This window comes from Bolinopsis microptera, chromosome 5, assembly GCF_026151205.1.
Source record: "Bolinopsis microptera isolate Bmic1 chromosome 5, MBARI_Bmic_1.0, whole genome shotgun sequence".
Taxonomy (NCBI): domain Eukaryota; kingdom Metazoa; phylum Ctenophora; class Tentaculata; order Lobata; family Bolinopsidae; genus Bolinopsis; species Bolinopsis microptera.
In genome coordinates, this window is record NC_087076.1 from 22983939 (window position 1) to 23004201 (window position 20263).

At 38.7% G+C, this 20263-nt stretch overlaps 1 protein-coding gene across 6 annotated transcripts in view; it reads left to right on the forward strand.

Moving 5' to 3' along the window:
* Positions 1-2655: 2655 nt before the first annotated feature.
* Positions 2656-20263, forward strand: part of LOC134814998 (multiple C2 and transmembrane domain-containing protein 1-like) — a 61950-nt gene continuing 44342 nt past the window's right edge. For 4 of the 6 annotated variants that reach the window (XM_063823407.1, XM_063823410.1, XM_063823412.1 and 1 more), the window contains exons 1-2: positions 3448-3540; positions 9646-9696. The gene's annotated coding sequence lies outside the window, so the exon portion shown is untranslated. Of the gene's footprint in view, positions 2752-3447; positions 3541-9645; positions 9697-20263 lie in introns of those variants that run through there. The other 2 variants (XM_063823420.1, XM_063823422.1) reach the window with 1 other exon arrangement.

Genomic DNA, 20263 nt, shown 5'->3' on the forward strand with positions numbered 1-20263 from the left:
TTATGCGGTAAGTATATTTAAAATTAAAGTGCACAAATCTGTTTGGAGGACTTCGCCGCTTCGACGCGCCGCGCAAACAAGCATTCATGCTTCGCATAGACATGACAAGATCGTTGCTTTGCCTTGCAGAGCAACGATCTGGAAGGGTTGACATCGTCAATCAAACAAATCTGTACTTCAAATTTTTATATTAACATCAAAATTACTTTGAAACCATAACTGAGTCGAATCCTAAAGCATAAACAGCTAAAATATCGTTTTACAAGCTTGTCACGTGCGCGCGTTTGACAAAAATGGTTATTTTCTCATAACTCTTCAAAAAATGATTTTTATACTCAATACTAAGTAATAAATTTTACTTAAAATCAGCATAAAAAGTACATTGGTATACCTTTGATACATGTTACGTATCCCAATACGCGCGAAAAGTGGCATGTAACGTATGTCAAGTATAGATTATAAGTAAAATACAATTGTTGTTTCACAAGTAATATAAACTCGCAGTCGCGCGCTATTGCTATTAGCTGTCACGTAATTTTTTCAATTTGTTCTCTAGCTGGCCGTCAACAATTTATCAAAACCGTAATCCTCTTATATAATTTCAACCCTAACTCTAACCCAATCATTAACAAAAGCATATATTAAAACTAACAAGATAATAAATTTACATTAACTTCCTTATACTATGTATTTGTAGGTTTACAACCTACCAGGACACACCCCAAATTGGAACAAACATTTTAGGAGTATCACCCGATCAACACTCTTAAACCCTAAAAGGTCATGGAGTGCTCTAGTTGGATGGGGGTCTAAACTGCTTTTTGTTGTGATGTGATTTAGTGGATTTTATATATATTATTACAAAGGGTTTTATTTTTATTTTTACCTCAGTTTTTAAATTTGTACCATTTTTACAGAATTTTATATAGGGTCATTGCTATATTATGTGTATATTGTTTGAATATTTTTTTTTATCACCCGTTAAACTATGTATATATAAAAATATTTGTTCCAAGTATAAAGCTTATTGGTTTCACGTGACAATCCAGCCAATCAGAGCACAGGAATATGCAAAGTTAAAGCTGCGAACTTTTACTTGGCCCAAAATAATAAATTATCGATTGCCAAGGTTTGATGCCTAAGCTAGGCAGTTGAGACCTCTTATTGAGACCTGATATAATCATTGTAAACAGTTACACAATTAAACCAATTATGGCCCCTTATTGTGGGCAGAGTATGTGTCTTAATTGGAGTGTCCTGTTATAAAACTTATCTGAGAGACTGTCTTTATTGAAGTGTTCTGTTATAAAACTTATCTGCAATCTGGGTGACTGCATTAAAATATTTTAAGGAGAATACTCTTAAAACTTTAATGCAACAGGGATAAAATCTAGGACCTACTAATATAAAATCAAAACTAAATGTAGCCACCTAATTTTTTGTTTAGCTTTCTCCTCTCCTACGATTGACTGGAGAGGAACCATCTTTGGCGAGTATTAGGAACTTCGACCATTACAAATACCGTGCTGTAATTATTATTATTATTAAATCTAAAATAGCTAATAATTTAATAAATTATTAACAGGCCCCTTAACGTGGGCAATAATATACGCTTTATAAATTATATAAACAAATTGAAGTCTATTTTCCAATGTTGTTAAGTGTCTCTTTAGATCTGTTTTGGTCTTTCGTGGGAGTTCCCACATTTGTTGGTTGAGAATGCTCAACATAACATACATGATGCTTAACTGCTTTATTGACCCGGACAGGCACCGGGGGCAGACATCCCAACACCAGTGCGTTGGGACATAGTGTTGGTCTGCTTCAGGACGTGTTAGATCCTAGAGAAGCCGCCATCCCCTCTACTGCTTTAGCTCAGCGGCAGCATGAGCCCTGGTTTCCTGCCACATTGGTACCTCTGAAAGTACCATCTACCTCATAAGAAACTCATGGGAGTCCCGCAAGGCTGTATACATCTAACTTTCACAGGGCCACATATTTGGAAACTCATGGGAATCCTGCAAGACTTTATGTACTCAACTTCTACAAGGCCACTTATACAGGGACCTCTCAGAGATAACTGTGCGTTATGAGCAAACACTTGCTGCTAAGTCACGTTTCTGCTAAAACCTGTTGCTCTCACAACTGCTGAAAAACCAAAATCAAACAGTTCTGGTATAACACAACAGTGGGGAGAAACTATCCATGTTGGTTACTTTATTCTCTTCTAATCTATTTCATTCTATTTTCTCTCAAAACATGGCAATTGCACAAATTTTGCTGCAGCAGGGTGTTTCCATAGCAAACAGAATAACATATACATGTATGTATGACTCAGCTTTCTTAATCTTGCCCCTTACATCTGAGGTAGGAAAACACTCCTTTATGGGCCAATAAATAGATTTAGGTTCTTTTTTACCTCTTTGTGTAGATATTAATGTTGCATGCTCAATATTGCTTTTCAGTCAGAAAGTTTTATGCCATACCAATTGCTCTCACTATAATGAATGGTTGGTTAATTATTTAGAATGAATCAATACCAATGTGGCCTTTTAAGCTTATGTCAGCAAAGATGATTGATGGGTGTTACTTTTGATTATTTCTGTTGTAAAGACAGTGCAGCTTACAAAAACAATTCAAAAAACGCTTTCAAACAGGATATATGGCACCACAAGAGCTTCCTACAGTTTGACCAGCAGTAGTAGGCAAATTGATATGTCTGGGCAGGAAGTAAAGATGGCAGAAGAACAAGTTAGTCAATGAGAATGAAATTTAAAATACAGATCTTTATAGCATGGCCGGAATTTCTGAGGTGTTGATACCTCAGAATGACTTGCACAGAGTTTGATTTTCTTTGGATGATTCCACAATGCACATCTTGTTTGTTTAGTTTTGCATCTGGTTTCTTGCTGTATAAGAAGTTGTACAGTAAAATGAAAATATTTACTGAGAATATTTAATTATTTAAAATAAATTATGAAGACACGAGATAAGATTTTAATTGATTGACTTAATCAATTAAAATCAATTAAAATCAATTAAAATCAATTAGAATCAATCGATGCTCAAAATTTAATCAAATTCTTGTAAATTAGAATTTGTTATAATCATGCCTTATGATAAAGCTCCAAAAGTATCAACCTGCAAAGTTTCATCCTTACAATTACTATATTATGATTGATCTACAAATTCCTGCTCATGCTTACTTTATATTATATAATCTGATTAATGATCATCGATCAAGTCTTTATGACTCTCAATTTAACAGTCACATCCATACTATATTTTTTACATCCTCAAACACAAGACAGTTATCACTCTAAAGTTTCAATCACATCCTCTGCTCTCTCAATTTTATAAAAAAATTTCTCACTCAAGTTAATATTTTATAACAAATTTTATGACAAATTTTCTCCCTCTAGTTAATAACATCTGTTCTCATTCTAGTTAATGACTAGCGCTCCGAACAAGTCTTACAGTCTAGATTCACTGAGGAGGTCTTGGAATAACTCCTTCAAGGGCTCCTCCAAGACCAAAGGGGTAAGTCAGCTGATTTACACAAGTATTTTCAAAGCTCCTGCTTAATAAACATTTCCCTCTCCAGGGTAAGTGTACACTGTGTCTAGTGTCTGGTATTGAATAGTGTTGATTGTTAACTTCCGGTTCAATATGATTGTACTTATCGTAATGATTTATTGTATGTCCGTTTCCACATTATCAGTTTTGGAGTGAAGTTGAAACGTCGTTAGATTTACCGTTATGATGAAGGCACAGACCGTTTGAGGCCATGCATTACGTATTGTGGTGTGTATACGTTTCATGGTACTGAATTGTGTTATGTCAGAGAATTCCGTGTACAATTGGAGATATAATACAGAAATAACCGTTGAAAATTGGCCAAAATTAGGCCACCTGATTGTAATTTCAGGAGACGTTACCATGGTTACCAATAACAATGGTTATATTGACAGTGCATTCGTTTTAATTGTAAATCGTTGGTTACATCTGTTTATTGTTCAAGCTGTAGTTCATTCGTTCATAATATCGTTCCTACTAATTTAACCCCTCATTTCAAATGAATTTGTGCAACATTGCGGGTCGTGGTGGGGGGGGGGGGGGGGCCGGGGGCGGTAGAGATCTATTCTAATTCTGTAGAGGAGCCGCTAGTCAGCTAGATGAATTAATCATTTAGATGGAATGTTTAATAATACCTGGTATTATGATATTTTGATGTTTTGAGAAAGAGGATAATTTGTGTAAGGTTATATTTCCTTGACTGAATTTGGACATTTTTGTTGTCGTCGAGCTTCTACAGCCATATCTGTGTAAGAACAGTTGCGAATAAGAAAATTAGAGCCGTCAAAAGAGGTTGCAATGGCTTTTGTAACTAAAGTCACGTGATGTGCGCATTATGGACCATCACGTGACTATGATCACGTGACTTTATTGACCCTAATTGTGTGCTGGTTGACAGTCTTACTGGATAAATGTTTAGGCTGTCTTCAGTTAATAACCCCAATACATCTGGATTCCTACTTCGAACCCCAATAAATCTACTTCGATCCAGTTTGCTAGTTGTAAAAGTTGATGCAGCCGTCACATTGTTGAAGGAAATCAATCATCTTGTACACAGTGCCGATAAAATATGAAGGATCAATTATTCTAAATTCCAGGGTGGCTCCATTATAGCGCGGAGACGTTTTTAATTCAATTATGGGATAATGATTAAATGAATAATGTAAACTTGTGATATTACTCTGACCCCCCCCCCCTCTACAACTATCTTTTAGGGTTCTTCCTCAATTAGCAGCTCTATAACTGCAATATTTCACCAATTTAATAGTATATCTGCTCTTTAAGTTGTTGACATGCTGGAAACGGTGAACTAAAATCTCTTACCTAACCTCGGGTAATGTGGTTTACTGTTTACCATAGTAGGGGCCTGGGCGTGATAGTCAAGTGTGACCCATAACTTAGCACCTTGCCTGGAAGTGTGACCCATAACTTAGCACCTTGCCTGGAAGTGTGACCCATAACCTAGCTCCTTGCCTGGAAGTGTGACCCATAACCTAGCTCCTTGCCTGGAAGTGTGACCCATAACCTAGCACCTTGCCTGGAAGTGTGACCCATAACCTAGCACCTTGCCTGGAAGTGTGACCCATAACCTAGCACCTTGCCTGGAAGTGTGACCCATAACTTAGCACCTTGCCTGGAAGTGTGACCCATAACCTAGCTCCTTGCCTGGAAGTGTGACCCATAACCTAGTTCCTTGCCTGGAAGTGTGACCCATAACCTAGCACCTTGCCTGGAAGTGTGACCCATAACCTAGCACCTTGCCTGGAAGTGTGACCCATAACCTAGCACCTTGCCTGGAAGTGTGACCCATAACCTAGCACCTTGCCTGGAAGTGTGACCCATAACCTAGCACCTTGCCTGGAAGTGTGACCCATAACCTAACACCTTGCCTGGAAGTGTGACCCATAACCTAGCACCTTGTCTGGAAGTATGACCCAAAACCTAGCACCTTACCTGGAAGTGTGACCCATAACCTAGCACCTTGCCTGGAAGTGTGACCCATAACCTAGCACCTTGCCTGGAAGTGTGACCCATAACCTAGCACCTTGCCTGGAAGTGTGACCCATAACCTAGCACCTTGCCTGAAGTGTGACCCATAACCTAACACCTTGCCTGGAAGTGTGACCCATAACCTAGCACCTTGTCTGGAAGTATGACCCAAAACCTAGCACCTTGCCTGGAAGTGTGACCCATAACCTAGCACCTTGCCTGGAAGTGTGACCCATAACCTAGCACCTTGCCTGGAAGTGTGACCCATAACCTAGCACCTTGCCTGGAAGTGTGACCCATAACCTAGCACCTTGCCTGGAAGTGTGACCAATAACCTAGCACCTTGCCTGGAAGTGTGACCCATAACCTAGCACCTTGCCTGGAAGTGTGACCCATAACCTAGCACCTTGCCTGGAAGTGTGACCCATAACCTAGCACCTTGCCTGGAACTTGGAAGTGTGACCCAAAACCTAGCACCTTGCCTGGAAAGCTGGAAGTGTGACCCATAACCTAGCACCTTGCCTGGAAGTGTGACCCATAACCTAGCACCTTGCCTGGAACTTGGAAGTGTGACCCAAAACCTAGCACCTTGCCTGGAAGTGTGACCCAAAACCTAGCACCTTGCCTGGAAGTGTGACCCATAACCTAGCACCTTGCCTGGAAGTGTGACCCATAACCTAGCACCTTGCCTGGAAGTGTGACCAATAACCTAGCACCTTGCCTGGAACTTGGAAGTGTGACCCAAAACCTAGCACCTTGCCTGAAAGTGTGACCCATAACCTAGCACCTTGTCTGGAAGTATGACCCAAAACCTAGCACCTTGCCTGGAAGTGTGACCCATAACCTAGCACCTTGCCTGGAAGTGTGACCCATAACCTAGCACCTTGCCTGGAAGTGTGACCCAAAACCTAGCACCTTGTCTGGAAGTATGACCCAAAACCTAGCACCTTGCCTGGAAGTGTGACCCATAACCTAGCACCTTGCCTGGAAGTGTGACCCATAACCTAGCACCTTGCCTGGAAGTGTGACCCATAACCTAGCACCTTGCCTGGAAGTGTGACCCATAACCTAGCACCTTGCCTGGAAGTGTGACCCATAACCTAGCACCTTACCTGGAAGTGTGACCCATAACCTAGCACCTTACCTGGAAGTGTGACCCATAACCTAGCACCTTGCCTGGAAGTGTGACCTAACCTAGCACCTTGCCTGGAAGTGTGACCCATAACCTAGCACCTTGCCTGAAAGTGTGACCCATAACCTAGCACCTTACCTGGAAGTGTGACCCATAACCTAGCACCTTGCCTGAAAGTGTGACCCATAACCTAGCACCTTGCCTGGAAGTGTGACCAATAACCTAGCACCTTACCTGGAAGTGTGACCTGTAACCTAGCACTTTGCCTGGAAGTGTGACATATAATTTATTACCTTGCCTGGAAGTGTGACCCATAACCTAGCACCTTGCCTGGAAGTGTGACCTATAACCTATCACCTTGCCTGGAAGTGTGACCAATAACCTATCACCTTGCCTGGAAGTGTGACCAATAACCTAGCACCTTACCTGGAAGTGTGACCCATAACCTAGCACCTTGCCTGGAAGTGTGACCAATAACCTATCACCTTGCCTGGAAGTGTGACCAATAACCTAGCACCTTACCTGGAAGTGTGACCCATAACCTAGCACCTTGCCTGGAAGTGTGACCCATAACCTAGCACCTTGCCTGGAAGTGTGACCCATAACCTAGCACCTTGCCTGGAAGTGTGACCAATAAGCTAGCACCTTACCTGGAAGTGTGACCCATAACCTAGCACCTTACCTGGAAGTGTGACCCATAACCTAGCACCTTGCCTGGAAGTGTGACCCATAACCTAGCACCTTGCCTGGAAGTGTGACCCATAACCTAGCACCTTGCCTGGAAGTGTGACCAATAACCTAGCACCTTGCCTGGAAGTGTGACCCATAACCTAGCACCTTACCTGGAAGTGTGACCCATAACCTAGCACCTTGCCTGGAAGTGTGACCCATAACCTAGCACCTTGCCTGGAAGTGTGACCCATAACCTAGCACCTTGCCTGGAAGTGTGACCCATAACCTAGCACCCTGCCTGGAAGTGTGACCAATAACCTAGCACCTTGCCTGGAAGTGTAACCCATAACCTAGCACCTTGCCTGGAAGTGTGACCCATAACCTAGCACCTTGCCTGGAAGTGTGACCCATAACCTAGCACCTTGCCTGGAAGTGTGACCCACAACCTAGCACCTTACCTGGAAGTGTGACCCATAACCTAGCACCTTACCTGGAAGTGTGACCCATAACCTAGCACCTTGCCTGGAAGTGTGACCCATAACCTAGCACCTTGCCTGGAAGTGTGACCCATAACCTAGCACCCTGCCTGGAAGTGTGACCAATAACCTAGCACCTTGCCTGGAAGTGTAACCCATAACCTAGCACCTTGCCTGGAAGTGTGACCCATAACTTAGCACCTTGCCTGGAAGTGTGACCCATAACCTAGCTCCTTGCCTGGAAGTGTGACCCATAACCTAGCACCTTACCTGGAAGTGTGACCCATAACCTAGCACCTTGCCTGGAAGTGTGACCCATAACCTAGCTCCTTGCCTGGAAGTGTGACCCATAACCTAGCACCTTGCCTGGAAGTGTGACCCATAACCTAGCACCTTACCTGGAAGTGTGACCCATAACCTAGCACCTTGCCTGGAAGTGTGACCCATAACCTAGCACCTTACCTGGAAGTGTGACCCATAACCTAGCACCTTACCTGGAAGTGTGACCCATAACCTAGCACCTTGCCTGGAAGTGTGACCCATAACCTAGCACCCTGCCTGGAAGTGTGACCAATAACCTAGCACCTTGCCTGGAAGTGTAACCCATAACCTAGCACCTTGCCTGGAAGTGTGACCCATAACCTAGCTCCTTGCCTGGAAGTGTGACCCATAACTTAGCACCTTGCCTGGAAGTGTGACCCATAACCTAGCTCCTTGCCTGGAAGTGTGACCCATAACCTAGCACCTTACCTGGAAGTGTGACCCATAACCTAGCACCTTGCCTGGAAGTGTGACCCATAACTTAGCACCTTGCCTGGAAGTGTGACCCATAACCTAGCTCCTTGCCTGGAAGTGTGACCCATAACCTAGCACCCTGCCTGGAAGTGTGACCAATAACCTAGCACCTTGCCTGGAAGTGTAACCCATAACCTAGCACCTTGCCTGGAAGTGTGACCCATAACTTAGCACCTTGCCTGGAAGTGTGACCCATAACCTAGCTCCTTGCCTGGAAGTGTGACCCATAACCTGGCACTTTGCCTGGAAGTGTGACCAATAACCTAGCACCTTGCCTGGAAGTGTGACCCATAACCTAGCACCTTGCCTGGAAGTGTGACCCATAACCTAGCACCTTGCCTGGAAGTGTGACCCATAACCTAGCACCTTGCCTGGAAGTGTGACCCATAACCTAGCACCTTGCCTGGAAGTGTGACCCATAACCTAGCACCTTGCCTGGAAGTGTGACCCATAACCTAGCACCTTGCCTGGAAGTGTGACCCATAAGCTAGCACCTTACCTGGAAGTGTGACCCATAACCTAGCACCTTACCTGGAAGTGTGACCCATAACCTAGCACCTTGCCTGGAAGTGTGACCCATAACCTAGCACCTTGCCTGGAAGTGTGACCCATAACCTAGCACCTTGCCTGGAAGTGTGACCAATAACCTAGCACCTTGCCTGGAAGTGTGACCCATAACCTAGCACCTTACCTGGAAGTGTGACCCATAACCTAGGACCTTGCCTGGAAGTGTGACCCATAACCTAGCACCTTACCTGGAAGTGTGACCCATAACCTAGCACCTTGCCTGGAAGTGTGACCAATAACCTAGCACCTTGCCTGGAAGTGTGACCAATAACCTAGCACCTTACCTGGAAGTGTGACCCAGAAACCTAGCACCTTGCCTGGAACCCACATAGTGCAGACTAGTCAGCCCTACCCAACTTACTTCACTCCCCTGTGTAAATTTGCATTGCTTAAATTTAAATTGTTTATTCCGTAATAATACAGTTAATATGTTTTCAGGCATCAGAAGTATGGCCGTACAAGGGTGAAATGGACTCACAGTCTCTATTCGTAAGTTTCACTTTGTTGTTGTTTTGTTTATTTTTCATGATGTTTTATGATATATTCACTTTTGATACATATAATATTATATATCAAAAGTTAGTATGCATAATAACTTAATTTTATTTTGCTATCATGGGTGAAATAGGTGGAACCGTGATATTATGTCATGTGTAATTAAAAACTTAAGAGCAAGTGTTTTAATAGACAAAACCGGTGGAATTATAATTTGGACAAAGTTCTAATCTTATCACGTGATCAAATTTAGAAATGGATCATATTATAAAGCTATAATAATATATTTAAAGATACAAACGTTCCGTTACTAAAATATTGGGATTGAAGGGGATAAATCTGTTAATCTCCAGGTTTCTGGAAATAGTTTAGGATTACCACCTGCATGCATCATGTTGGTTCTCATTTAGCTTTGTGCAGTTTAACATACATTTTTTTAATCTTTTGGGAACATGCTAATTACTTTTGGAAACCTGCCAATTATTTTAAATACACTGAATTGGCGACCACATAATCTGATGATATCATCCCAAGTTTTTAAAAACATTGACGTGGCGATCGCAGAGGTAGTTCAAGTGCCGGAATATTTTGCAGAAACTGTTACTCCAACAGTGATTATCCAGTTTAAACGTGTTTTACAAAGATAACTATCATCTTTCCCTCTTATCTCCAAGTAAACAGAACTTAGATGTATTTTTTTTTCTTTCTTTCGAATGGTTGCCTCAAACCTAGTATGCTCTTGCCTCTTAGTGATTAAGTTTATTTCAAATGTTAATTTTGTAACCATTTATAGAATGTGTGTCACTTAAAAGTAATCTATACAGGCAATCTAACGTTGCCATGGTAACATTATAGCTGTACCCTCTACCTCTACTACATTCTATTAATGGCTTGTTCTGAGTGCCTCTGGTATTTTGTTTCCTATTCTCACTACTCACTTCATTACTTCACTGCATTTCTTGTTATAAGCTACTAGTTACACGTCATTGGATTCCATTCTCGGAATCCTTTTTTCCCAGTTCAGTTTCCATTTTGTTATCTGAGTTTATTTATCTGAGTTTATCTGAAATAGAAAACCAACACTTTACAGGCTTTCAAAGAGATTTATCGTTTTATGGAATTTAAGCCTCATGAGGAGTACACGGTAAAATATGTTATAACTTATATAATATATGCACATAATGTTATGATATTTCGCAATCTGCACATTTAAAAAACGTTGAACTTCTGATTAGTTAATTGAGTGACACTTTGAATTTAATATTAAAACGTACAGATAACATCTCTAAAAGTCATCACGTGACGAGTGCTCCTTCCCGTAGAGCAATCTACTTAAAAATATGTATCTTACATTTTGAAGAAGTGGGATCAACGCGTCGTTTTCTCCTGGTTATGTGTTATTTGGTATAGTTAGGATAGCTAGGATAGTTGTTATTGGTTGTAGTAAATTTGGAGGAATACGATATCTCCTGCGAGTGTTGTAGTTCAGTAGAAAGACAGTTACTATTGGTAGAGAGAGAGAGATACAGTAACCGTGGTAACAGTAACTGTGGAGACAGGTGTTTGACGCATGGGTACGTGTGTTTGTGTGTCTCTGGGGAGTGTGGTGAGTAAACACCTGTTTAGAGACGAGATACTGCTACATTGTACATTTAAATGTATAGTTCATTTTATAGTACATTTTAGAGTACATTTTATAGTACATTTTTATAGTACATTTTTATAGTACATTTTATAGTACATTTTATAGTACATTTTTATAGTACATTTTTATAGTACATTTTATAGTACATTTTATAGTACATTTTATAGTACATTTTATAGTACATTTTATAGTACATTTTATAGCCCAACCCACTTACATAGTACATACTACTGTATAATAAATATATTTTATTGTACTACGTAATAATTAATTAAATATCATAGGTCTATATTTTGATCGGACTACATCAAGTAAATTTAAGCACTACACTATGTACTAACTACTTACCTAATGCAACGTTATTACTATTCTTCTTGACCAACTATCCCAGCTATCTTACAAAACACCCAGCTCTACAGCTTATCAGCTTGGTGTTGTGATTACTAATTTTAAAGCTTTATTTCTGAGGAAAACGTATCCTTTACGTATTTTTGACGTAATGGTTTGGTTTGACGTATCAGGTGTACAGTTGGCCTCCAATTCTCCCTATCTGCTGAAATATCCTCCTTTCTTATGTGATTGTGAACAGTTTACGATTGTTTATCAGACGTATTGTTTTGGAATGTTATCAAGGTTCTTAGTCTGCTACACACGCTCAGTGGGGGAGCTCTTCTTTACATTTTACATTTCTTTTGAGTTTCACCGACAAAAATGAGTCGTTCAATCAATGAAACAAATATCTGGATGTCGTTGGAAGAAATATTTTGATTACTGTTATAAATATTCCCGTCCTGATTAGATGTGAAGGTTAATCTGGAAGATTACATCATCCGAGTCCCAAAAACTTAACTATTAATGGATGTCTTCAACCGTTCATTTTGTAGACATCTCTAAACGCTTTATCGTCATAATTTGTTGTCTCTGACGATTATTAATCAAATTCCAAAAATAAATTGTGGTATTTATACGTATATTTCTAATCATATTTGGTGTAATTTGATAATTAATGCGTTATAATTATTATTAATGGTTATATTAAAATTTTCTTTACTTATATACATATTTCCTTCACTTTAATAACACGATATGTTCGTATCGTTGACATTACAAGATATCAAATATCAGATCTGAATGGTTTAAAAAATGATATTATTGTGATTTTGACGTTATTTACTTCTCATAAGCATGGGTAATTTGTCTTGTAACGATAATAAATGTAAGTTAATTAATAACACCCCTACTAAGATTTAACTTTTAATAAGCAGGGTTTAATCTAAGTAAGTATCAGACAAGAGCTTATCTCGCCACTGTATACATTTTCTCTTGTTCACCTCAGTTAAATTCCATTTCCTAAGCCCAATGGGACAAAAGGATTTCGCGATTATTTTGGCCAAAAATCGCGATACCGCGAATTTTAACAGACTATACATTAAACTATACTTAAAATTTGTCGCAAATAATGGGAAAAATCGCGATTCCGTACATGCCGCAATTTCCTTTTGTCCCTGTAAGCCCACCATCCCCACAATCTCAACCAGATGATCATACTCTCTGGGAGTGAGCTCAGATCGCAGCTCAGTGAGACACAGCCTACAAGTCACTCTAATAGATGGTAGTTTGACCATAGATGGACAATTTGTTTTAGGTAGGCTCGATGTTTTGAAGGAGGGGGAATGAAAAGAGGGCTATGAATAGTGCATGAGGGCGTTGCCATGGTGACGCATTACGAGGCATTTATTAGTTGAACAACAAAAGCTAACAACAAAGGCCAAGGTCCTCAAACTTATATTATATGACATACTAATATGATGATATGATATATAACTTAACTTAAATATAATGTTTTCGACACACATGTACCTCAGGAGATGTATGTAATTGGAGATGAAGCAGTTTTGTAAGTCGTTATGGCAAAAATTAAACAAAGCCAAAAATGCTTTGAACAGTACAATGTTTTAAACAATTTTCAGTTAAATTATTCGCTCTAATTCCAGAAAACTCACAATTAAATCTTTTGTTTTCCTTACTAAATAATGAGACCCAGTGCAGGATATCAATGACATAACGATTAATGCCATCTAACCCTTCAAATAACATTAAAAACGACTCACAAAGCATTTTACCGATTTGCTTGATAACAATACGAGATAGCATGCACAAACTTTTAACATACAAAAAACAATTCCTAATTAAGCGATTCTAGTGCGTGATTGGAGTTGTTTTAATCACTTGTTACTGTACACTTTCCATTTGTATCTCTGGTAACTGCTCCTTTCGTTCTTTATGTTCGCCTCAAATATTGTAGATCCTGGTTTATGTTTATTTTTCTGTTGTGAAATTATCTACAAAAACAATGTGACTAGCTAGGATGTCGATGTTTTAAACTACTCTTTACACTATATTGTGGTCGTCACTCAAACAAGATGTTGTGACAATTTGTACGCAAAAATTCCAAATGTTTATCTTACATTGATTTGATGTGTCTGGTTTAAAATAAGCGGAACTGTTTGATCGCCTACTTAATTAACTACTACTTACTACTATGTCGGAACTAAGTCCGATCTACGCCAGATAACCCCTCCATATATCCCTGTCCCGCATCAGGGTTCACAGTTCCTCTTTAGAGTTTGTCCCAACTTCCTTCAGTAACATAGACAAGTAGCTTTGTCTTGATTGCCTACTTAATAAAGTGATACCTCAATACCGTGTAATAACTAATCCGTCCGGACTCAACTCTAACACACAATATTTTAAACTCAATTGTATAGAAATAGAATATATTTACTCCTACTTCCCAGTGGGCACTATGAATAACTCTACTTACCTTGGTAATGAGCGTACTAAGTTTTATTTGAGTAGTTCTGGAATAGACTGTGACGTCACTGTGACGTTTACCTACGTCACTGGGACATTTCCTCTAAGGAATCCCACACATTTTGTTCAGAAAGGAAACACTTCCTCTCAAAAATCAAAACATGGTTGCCTTTTTGAAATATTGAATGATTAAATTTATTTGAAGCTTTGAATATTATTTAAATAGCATCACACAGATCACAGTGGATATTGTAATAACATCATGAGGAGTGAATAAAGCTTAAAAACTTAACGTCAGTAATTATGGTAACACCTTACATACTTTTGATACTTTTGATTTCTTCGGCAGTGTTAGCATATGGGGTCTTACTAGTTGTTAGTTCTAGACATGTCTTAAAAACCAAAACAAAAGCGACAATTATGTAATTTTTGTACACTTTGTGATGAAGATCTCGCATTTACTCGACAAAACTGCTTTCATTGCATTCCCCAGTCTCCATGTCACGTTTGTTTATAATATGTATATTATCTTATCAATATTATAATACCGCATTTCTAACTCTGCAACTTTTGTGTGATTCGCTTGAAAACCCAGAACAATGCTTGAAATCTCAGAACAATGCTTGAGAACAATGCCGCTACATTATAGGAACAAATTAGCATCTCACGCCCTTTGAGCAAGTCACGCACTGTGAGCAGTGAGCATGTACTAATTTGAGTGTTGTACAATACCTCAAGTATACAATCTCCTAGTAGTACATGTTAACTACAGTAGTAGTAATGTGACATATCGCGGTGCATATTATTATAATAATAACAAGTTGTTTAGTTATACTACATGCTCCAGTCAGCATATTACTACTAGTACAATATTTCTTTCATTTAAATTTCTGATTGTTTCTGAATAGACTCAGTGAAGACAGATTCTAATGGAAATAAATAGCTGTCTATTCAGAAACAATCAGAAATTTGAATGAAAGAACTATCAAATCATGAGATAATACTACACGAATCCACCAGATTACTTACAATATGCTGTATTCAGCGCTAGTTACACGTGTATTCAGCGCTAGTTACACAGTTACACGTGTATTCAGCGCTAGTTACACGTGTATTCAGCGCTAGTTACACAGTTACACGTGTATTCAGCGCTAGTTACACGTGTATTCAGCGCTAGTTACACGTGTATTCAGCGCTAGTTACACGTGTATTCAGCGCTAGTTACACGTGTATTCAGCGCTAGTTACACGTGTATTCAGCGCTAGTTACACGTGTATTCAGCGCTAGTTACACGTGTATTCAGCGCTAGTTACACGTGTATTCAGCGCTAGTTACACGTGTATTCAGCACTAGTTGCATGTGTATTCAGCGCTATTTCACTAATAACATTAGCATCAGAGGGTGTTAAAATTACCTGAACAAACAGTGTCACTATACAGTAACGTGTATATTGTGACTACTTGTACAACATATGGTATATTGTACTACTACTACCTGTATAACTTCTTCTTTGCTCAGTTGAGCATTGTTTTATAGTGTACTACTAGTATTATAGTACGCTGTACTAGTGTACCCCGTGTAGTACCCAGGCGTATAGTGAATTGTATGAGGGCATGCCTGGGTATGCCTTGGTATGCCCGGGTATGCCTGGGTATAATACACTATAATACACTATAATACACTATAATACACTATAATACACTATAATACACTATAATACACTATAATACACTATAATACACTATAATACACTATAATACACTATAATACACTATAATACACTATACCTTGGTATGCCTCAGTGATTGACAATTAGGTGGAAGAGGAGTATTTTGACAGCTCCGCAGAGTTTGATGACATAGCGAAGGGCCGGCGGGGGGGGGGGGGGGGGGTTAGTGGTGTAATTAATTTGTAAAAGTAGTAGTATAGTAGATAAGGGGGTTGTAAGGAGGAGATTAGGCGTGTAATTAAGCGCAGAAAATGTACATAATCTAACTTATTAAGTGATTAATTAAGATGTTGACTGTGGATAATTGACAAATTGTTAAAGCACTATAGATAATTTAACTTTTTAAACGACGCCGTTAAGTAAAACAAGACGTCATACACAATTATACACACACATGTTTACTATTTACCCCGGGTACGAACATTGGGTGGTAATTGATTGCTAATTAGTTGCTAATTAGGTGTCCTGCTGAGAGGTTTGCTTTGTGTGTGTACCCTGGAACAGTAACACTGTGTACTAGGTGTTACTAGGTGTAGCTAGGTGTTACTAGGTGTAGCCAGGTGTAGCCAGGTGTTACTAGGTGTAGCTAGGTGTTACTAGGTGTAGCTAGGTGTTACTAGGTGTTACTAGGTGTTACTAGGTGTTACTAGGTGTAGCTAGGTGTTACTAGGTGTTACTAGGTGTTACGTCTAGGTGTAGCTAGGTGTTACTGTTTTGGTGCACTGTGTACTATTCATTAACTACAAGAGCTGAATTACTAATATTTGTAAAGCTGATATCTGAATATTCATAACACATCACAACATGGTTATGTCACGTGGTTATCCACATGTGTTGTATCTTGAGAAAGACACTAGTTATTGATACTGATCCAGCTTATTCTATGTGGTATACTGCAAATTAGAGTGAGGTCTTTGAAAAGTACGGGCTACTCAGATGGACACTGCAAATACGTCTACTCTACCATGAATATTGATTATTTACTACCAAGTGCAAGAATACGTTAACTCAACAGTTGTAAACTGTTGTAACAAGTTGACTCTAAAGATCACGTGATACTCACGAGTATATCACGTGATATCACACCTGACTCTTGGAATGTCCGAAGTTTTTGTCTCCAGAAGAAGTTGATCTATTTCTACTGTCGGCAGCTTTCAGTTCCGGTCATTGTACAGTTGCATCTTCTCTCATGTGTGAACCTGTGTGTAGTCACTAGTCTTGTTATATAGGAGCAAAGTTACTCAGTCATCAGTGCAACCTTGCTTTTATTGTGCTTTTATTGTGCTTTTATTGTGCTTTTATTGTGCTTTTATTGTGCTTATTTTGTGATGCTTTTGGTTAAATCTTCAACATTTTTGTTGTCTGTTCAGTTTGGCGGTGCATTAAATTAATATGGGAAGTTTTCTTTTGCTTTCATGTTTTGGCTTTAGGCTTATTCTGTAGCAAATAAGCAGATGAAGTCACCGAGAAGAATGCCAACTATTGTTTAATAATAAATAATTCTAATAAACGTGCGACTTTTAACAGTTTATCCACACAAATAGTGATGGTACTCTCATTACCGTGTTTAATACAACTACCCATATATTATGTATTATAATATATATATTACCGTGTTTACTGTTTAATACAACTACCCATATCGTATATATTATAATATATATTACCGTGTTTACTGTTTAATACAACTACCCATATATTATGTATTATAATATATATTACCGTGTTTACTGTTTAATACAACTACCCATATATTATGTATTATAATATATATTACCGTGTTTACTGTTTAATACAACTACCCATATATTATATATTATATATTATGTATATAATATATACTCAACTGTAACTGTCAGTAATTTGGGTAATTTCAACACTGTGACAAACTATACTAGGTGTTAAACGTGAACAGCTATTATTATAAATTAATGAAGTATTCATCATACCATACATAGTACAATTAATTATAGTAATGAATTATCGTAGTTTTCTGACGTAACTTTGGGACATATCCAAATATGTGAGAAAAGAAAACGTATGAAATCTATAAAAATGTTCTCCAAACAAATCAGAAACTTTTAAACATTAGTGTAACTAAAAGTGTGATGTAGGTACAGGAATACAGACATTTTACTGTGAAATCAGCCTCGCGTGGAGGAAAATAATAGCAGAATCTTTTTAATTTAAGACCACTTAAAATAACCCTTAATGTGGTCAACTGTATTTTGTTTTCTTCACGCTCACCCCTACCTTTATTCAGCTATTTACTCTCTAATACGAATGTCACTTCGATACCAAATGATTATCTCATATTTGGAGCGCCATTTATTATAGTATTATGAAAATGATTTTCAAGCTAAAATGTAAAATGCCACTTTGAAGCCGTCCTATGGACGGATTTCAGAAATTTTCAGTTTTCAGTGTTAAAGAAGGTTCGTGAAAATAGTTCCATAAATATTAGTGGTTGTTTATTATTATAGTGTATTAACATTATATGATTAAGATAATGTATTTTATTTAGGACCTCTCTCTAGCAAATGTTTTATCTCGAACTGTATTCAGATTCGTGGAAAGCTCACCTCTCTTATAATCTCTGTAAGCTCACATATAATAATATAATATAAGTAATACTGAGAACTCCTTTCTATAGAGTAAATATATCTCATTTTATGTATGATACAGTATTATGCCAACAAAAGAAGATATTTGAAGGTTCACTTTCTCGAGAGGTATATAACCCAGGAAGTGTTGCTCTGACGAAGAACTGCCTTTATCCAGGAAACTATGAGTTAGAGGTCGGTGGAGGCATGCTCTGAGAGTGATTATCATTGTATCTCACAGAACTACAGTTGTAATACGTAAGCATACTATGTAAGAGTACGGCTCTAGTTTCACTTAGCGAGCATTGTTAAGACAGACAAATATACCACCCTATATTTCCCTCATTCAATCTCCCACTTTCTGGTTTTATTTTCTACAACATGCTCCCTAGAGAGCGAACATGCGGTAACATTTCACGGTTTTGTTGTAATTGGTTATAGGTTTTCAGAGACATCACACAGAGGACAGTATCATATTTCAAAACAGTTGCACTCCACTGCTAACTGCAACCGCCAACCTAATCCTCTGTACTTGTAAAACAATTACTCTCGCTACAACTACGATATAAGGTTTCCACACTGTGCCTCAACCAATCCAAGGTGAGACAAAGTAGAAATCATTACTACAGTTACGCGGAGAAATGGTGTACATTATATATACCATTCAAACAGCCGAAACCCTTCCTATGAGCCAGAGTAAATAATACTGTTCATGAATAAAATGTCCAACTTTATGAATCGATCGGGTTTAATAATGCTATAATCTCTGACTGGTGACAATTTTATGATATATCGCTAGGTCGTAACTAAATTATTCATAGAATTGCGGACCGTGAAAGAATTTGTCGCGGTTCGGAGAAGAAAAAGGTACTACTCGAATTATTGCACTGATTTGTGTTTGACGTCACATGTAACACCTGCCTCAGCGACTGTAATTTGTCCTTATTTCGGAGTCTTTCTCTCCTCGAAGTAAGGGTTATTATTGAGGAGAGCTCGCTGTGGTCTATCAGGTGGTCAGATTTTGGTTTCGCGCGCGCTGCAACTTTGCGTCACGCGCGAAAGCGTTTTTCTATAAACATCAGCGCGATCACGTCTGGATTTTTCTCGAAATCAAGTTTAGATGCGGGCCGGGAAGTGTAAATGGTAAACTCCGGAAGCGTAAAATCAGTTGGCACAAAACCAACCACTATTTTACTGTAAAACTTCAATTCCTACTACTTTAACCTACTGGAGAGTATCCAAGCGTCAATAAGACTTATTATAGATTTGGCTGCCTTATTTTTAAGCATAGTCGACTGCCGCTATTAGAACCTTCCGGCTAATGTAAATCTAAGTTATTTGATAATTGTCGTTATCCGGAGAATCAGTAAACAACCGGAAACGAAATTGCAGGAAATATCCATATATTTCCTATGAAAATGAACGGAGTCATGTGCATGGGTTACGTCTAACCAAGTTTGGATTATTGCCAATTTATTTGAAATCGATAACAACACGACCTCAATGTTTACGATGTTAAAGGTGATTGTTGAGGGTGACCATGGTAAACTGTGAAACGCAATGAGTTTTGACTTTAAATAACATAGCTGGGAAATTTCAACTGTTACTTTAATTTGAAAATAGGAGCTCTAGCTATAGTGTTAGGGGTTGGAGGACTTGAATTAATCTGGCCACCTTTGACAGAGCAATATTTCATAACAACGGTGATCGTTATTAGAGTACATTGTACCCGACTTTTATTTAGGTACTGAGCCATGCAATCCCAATCTG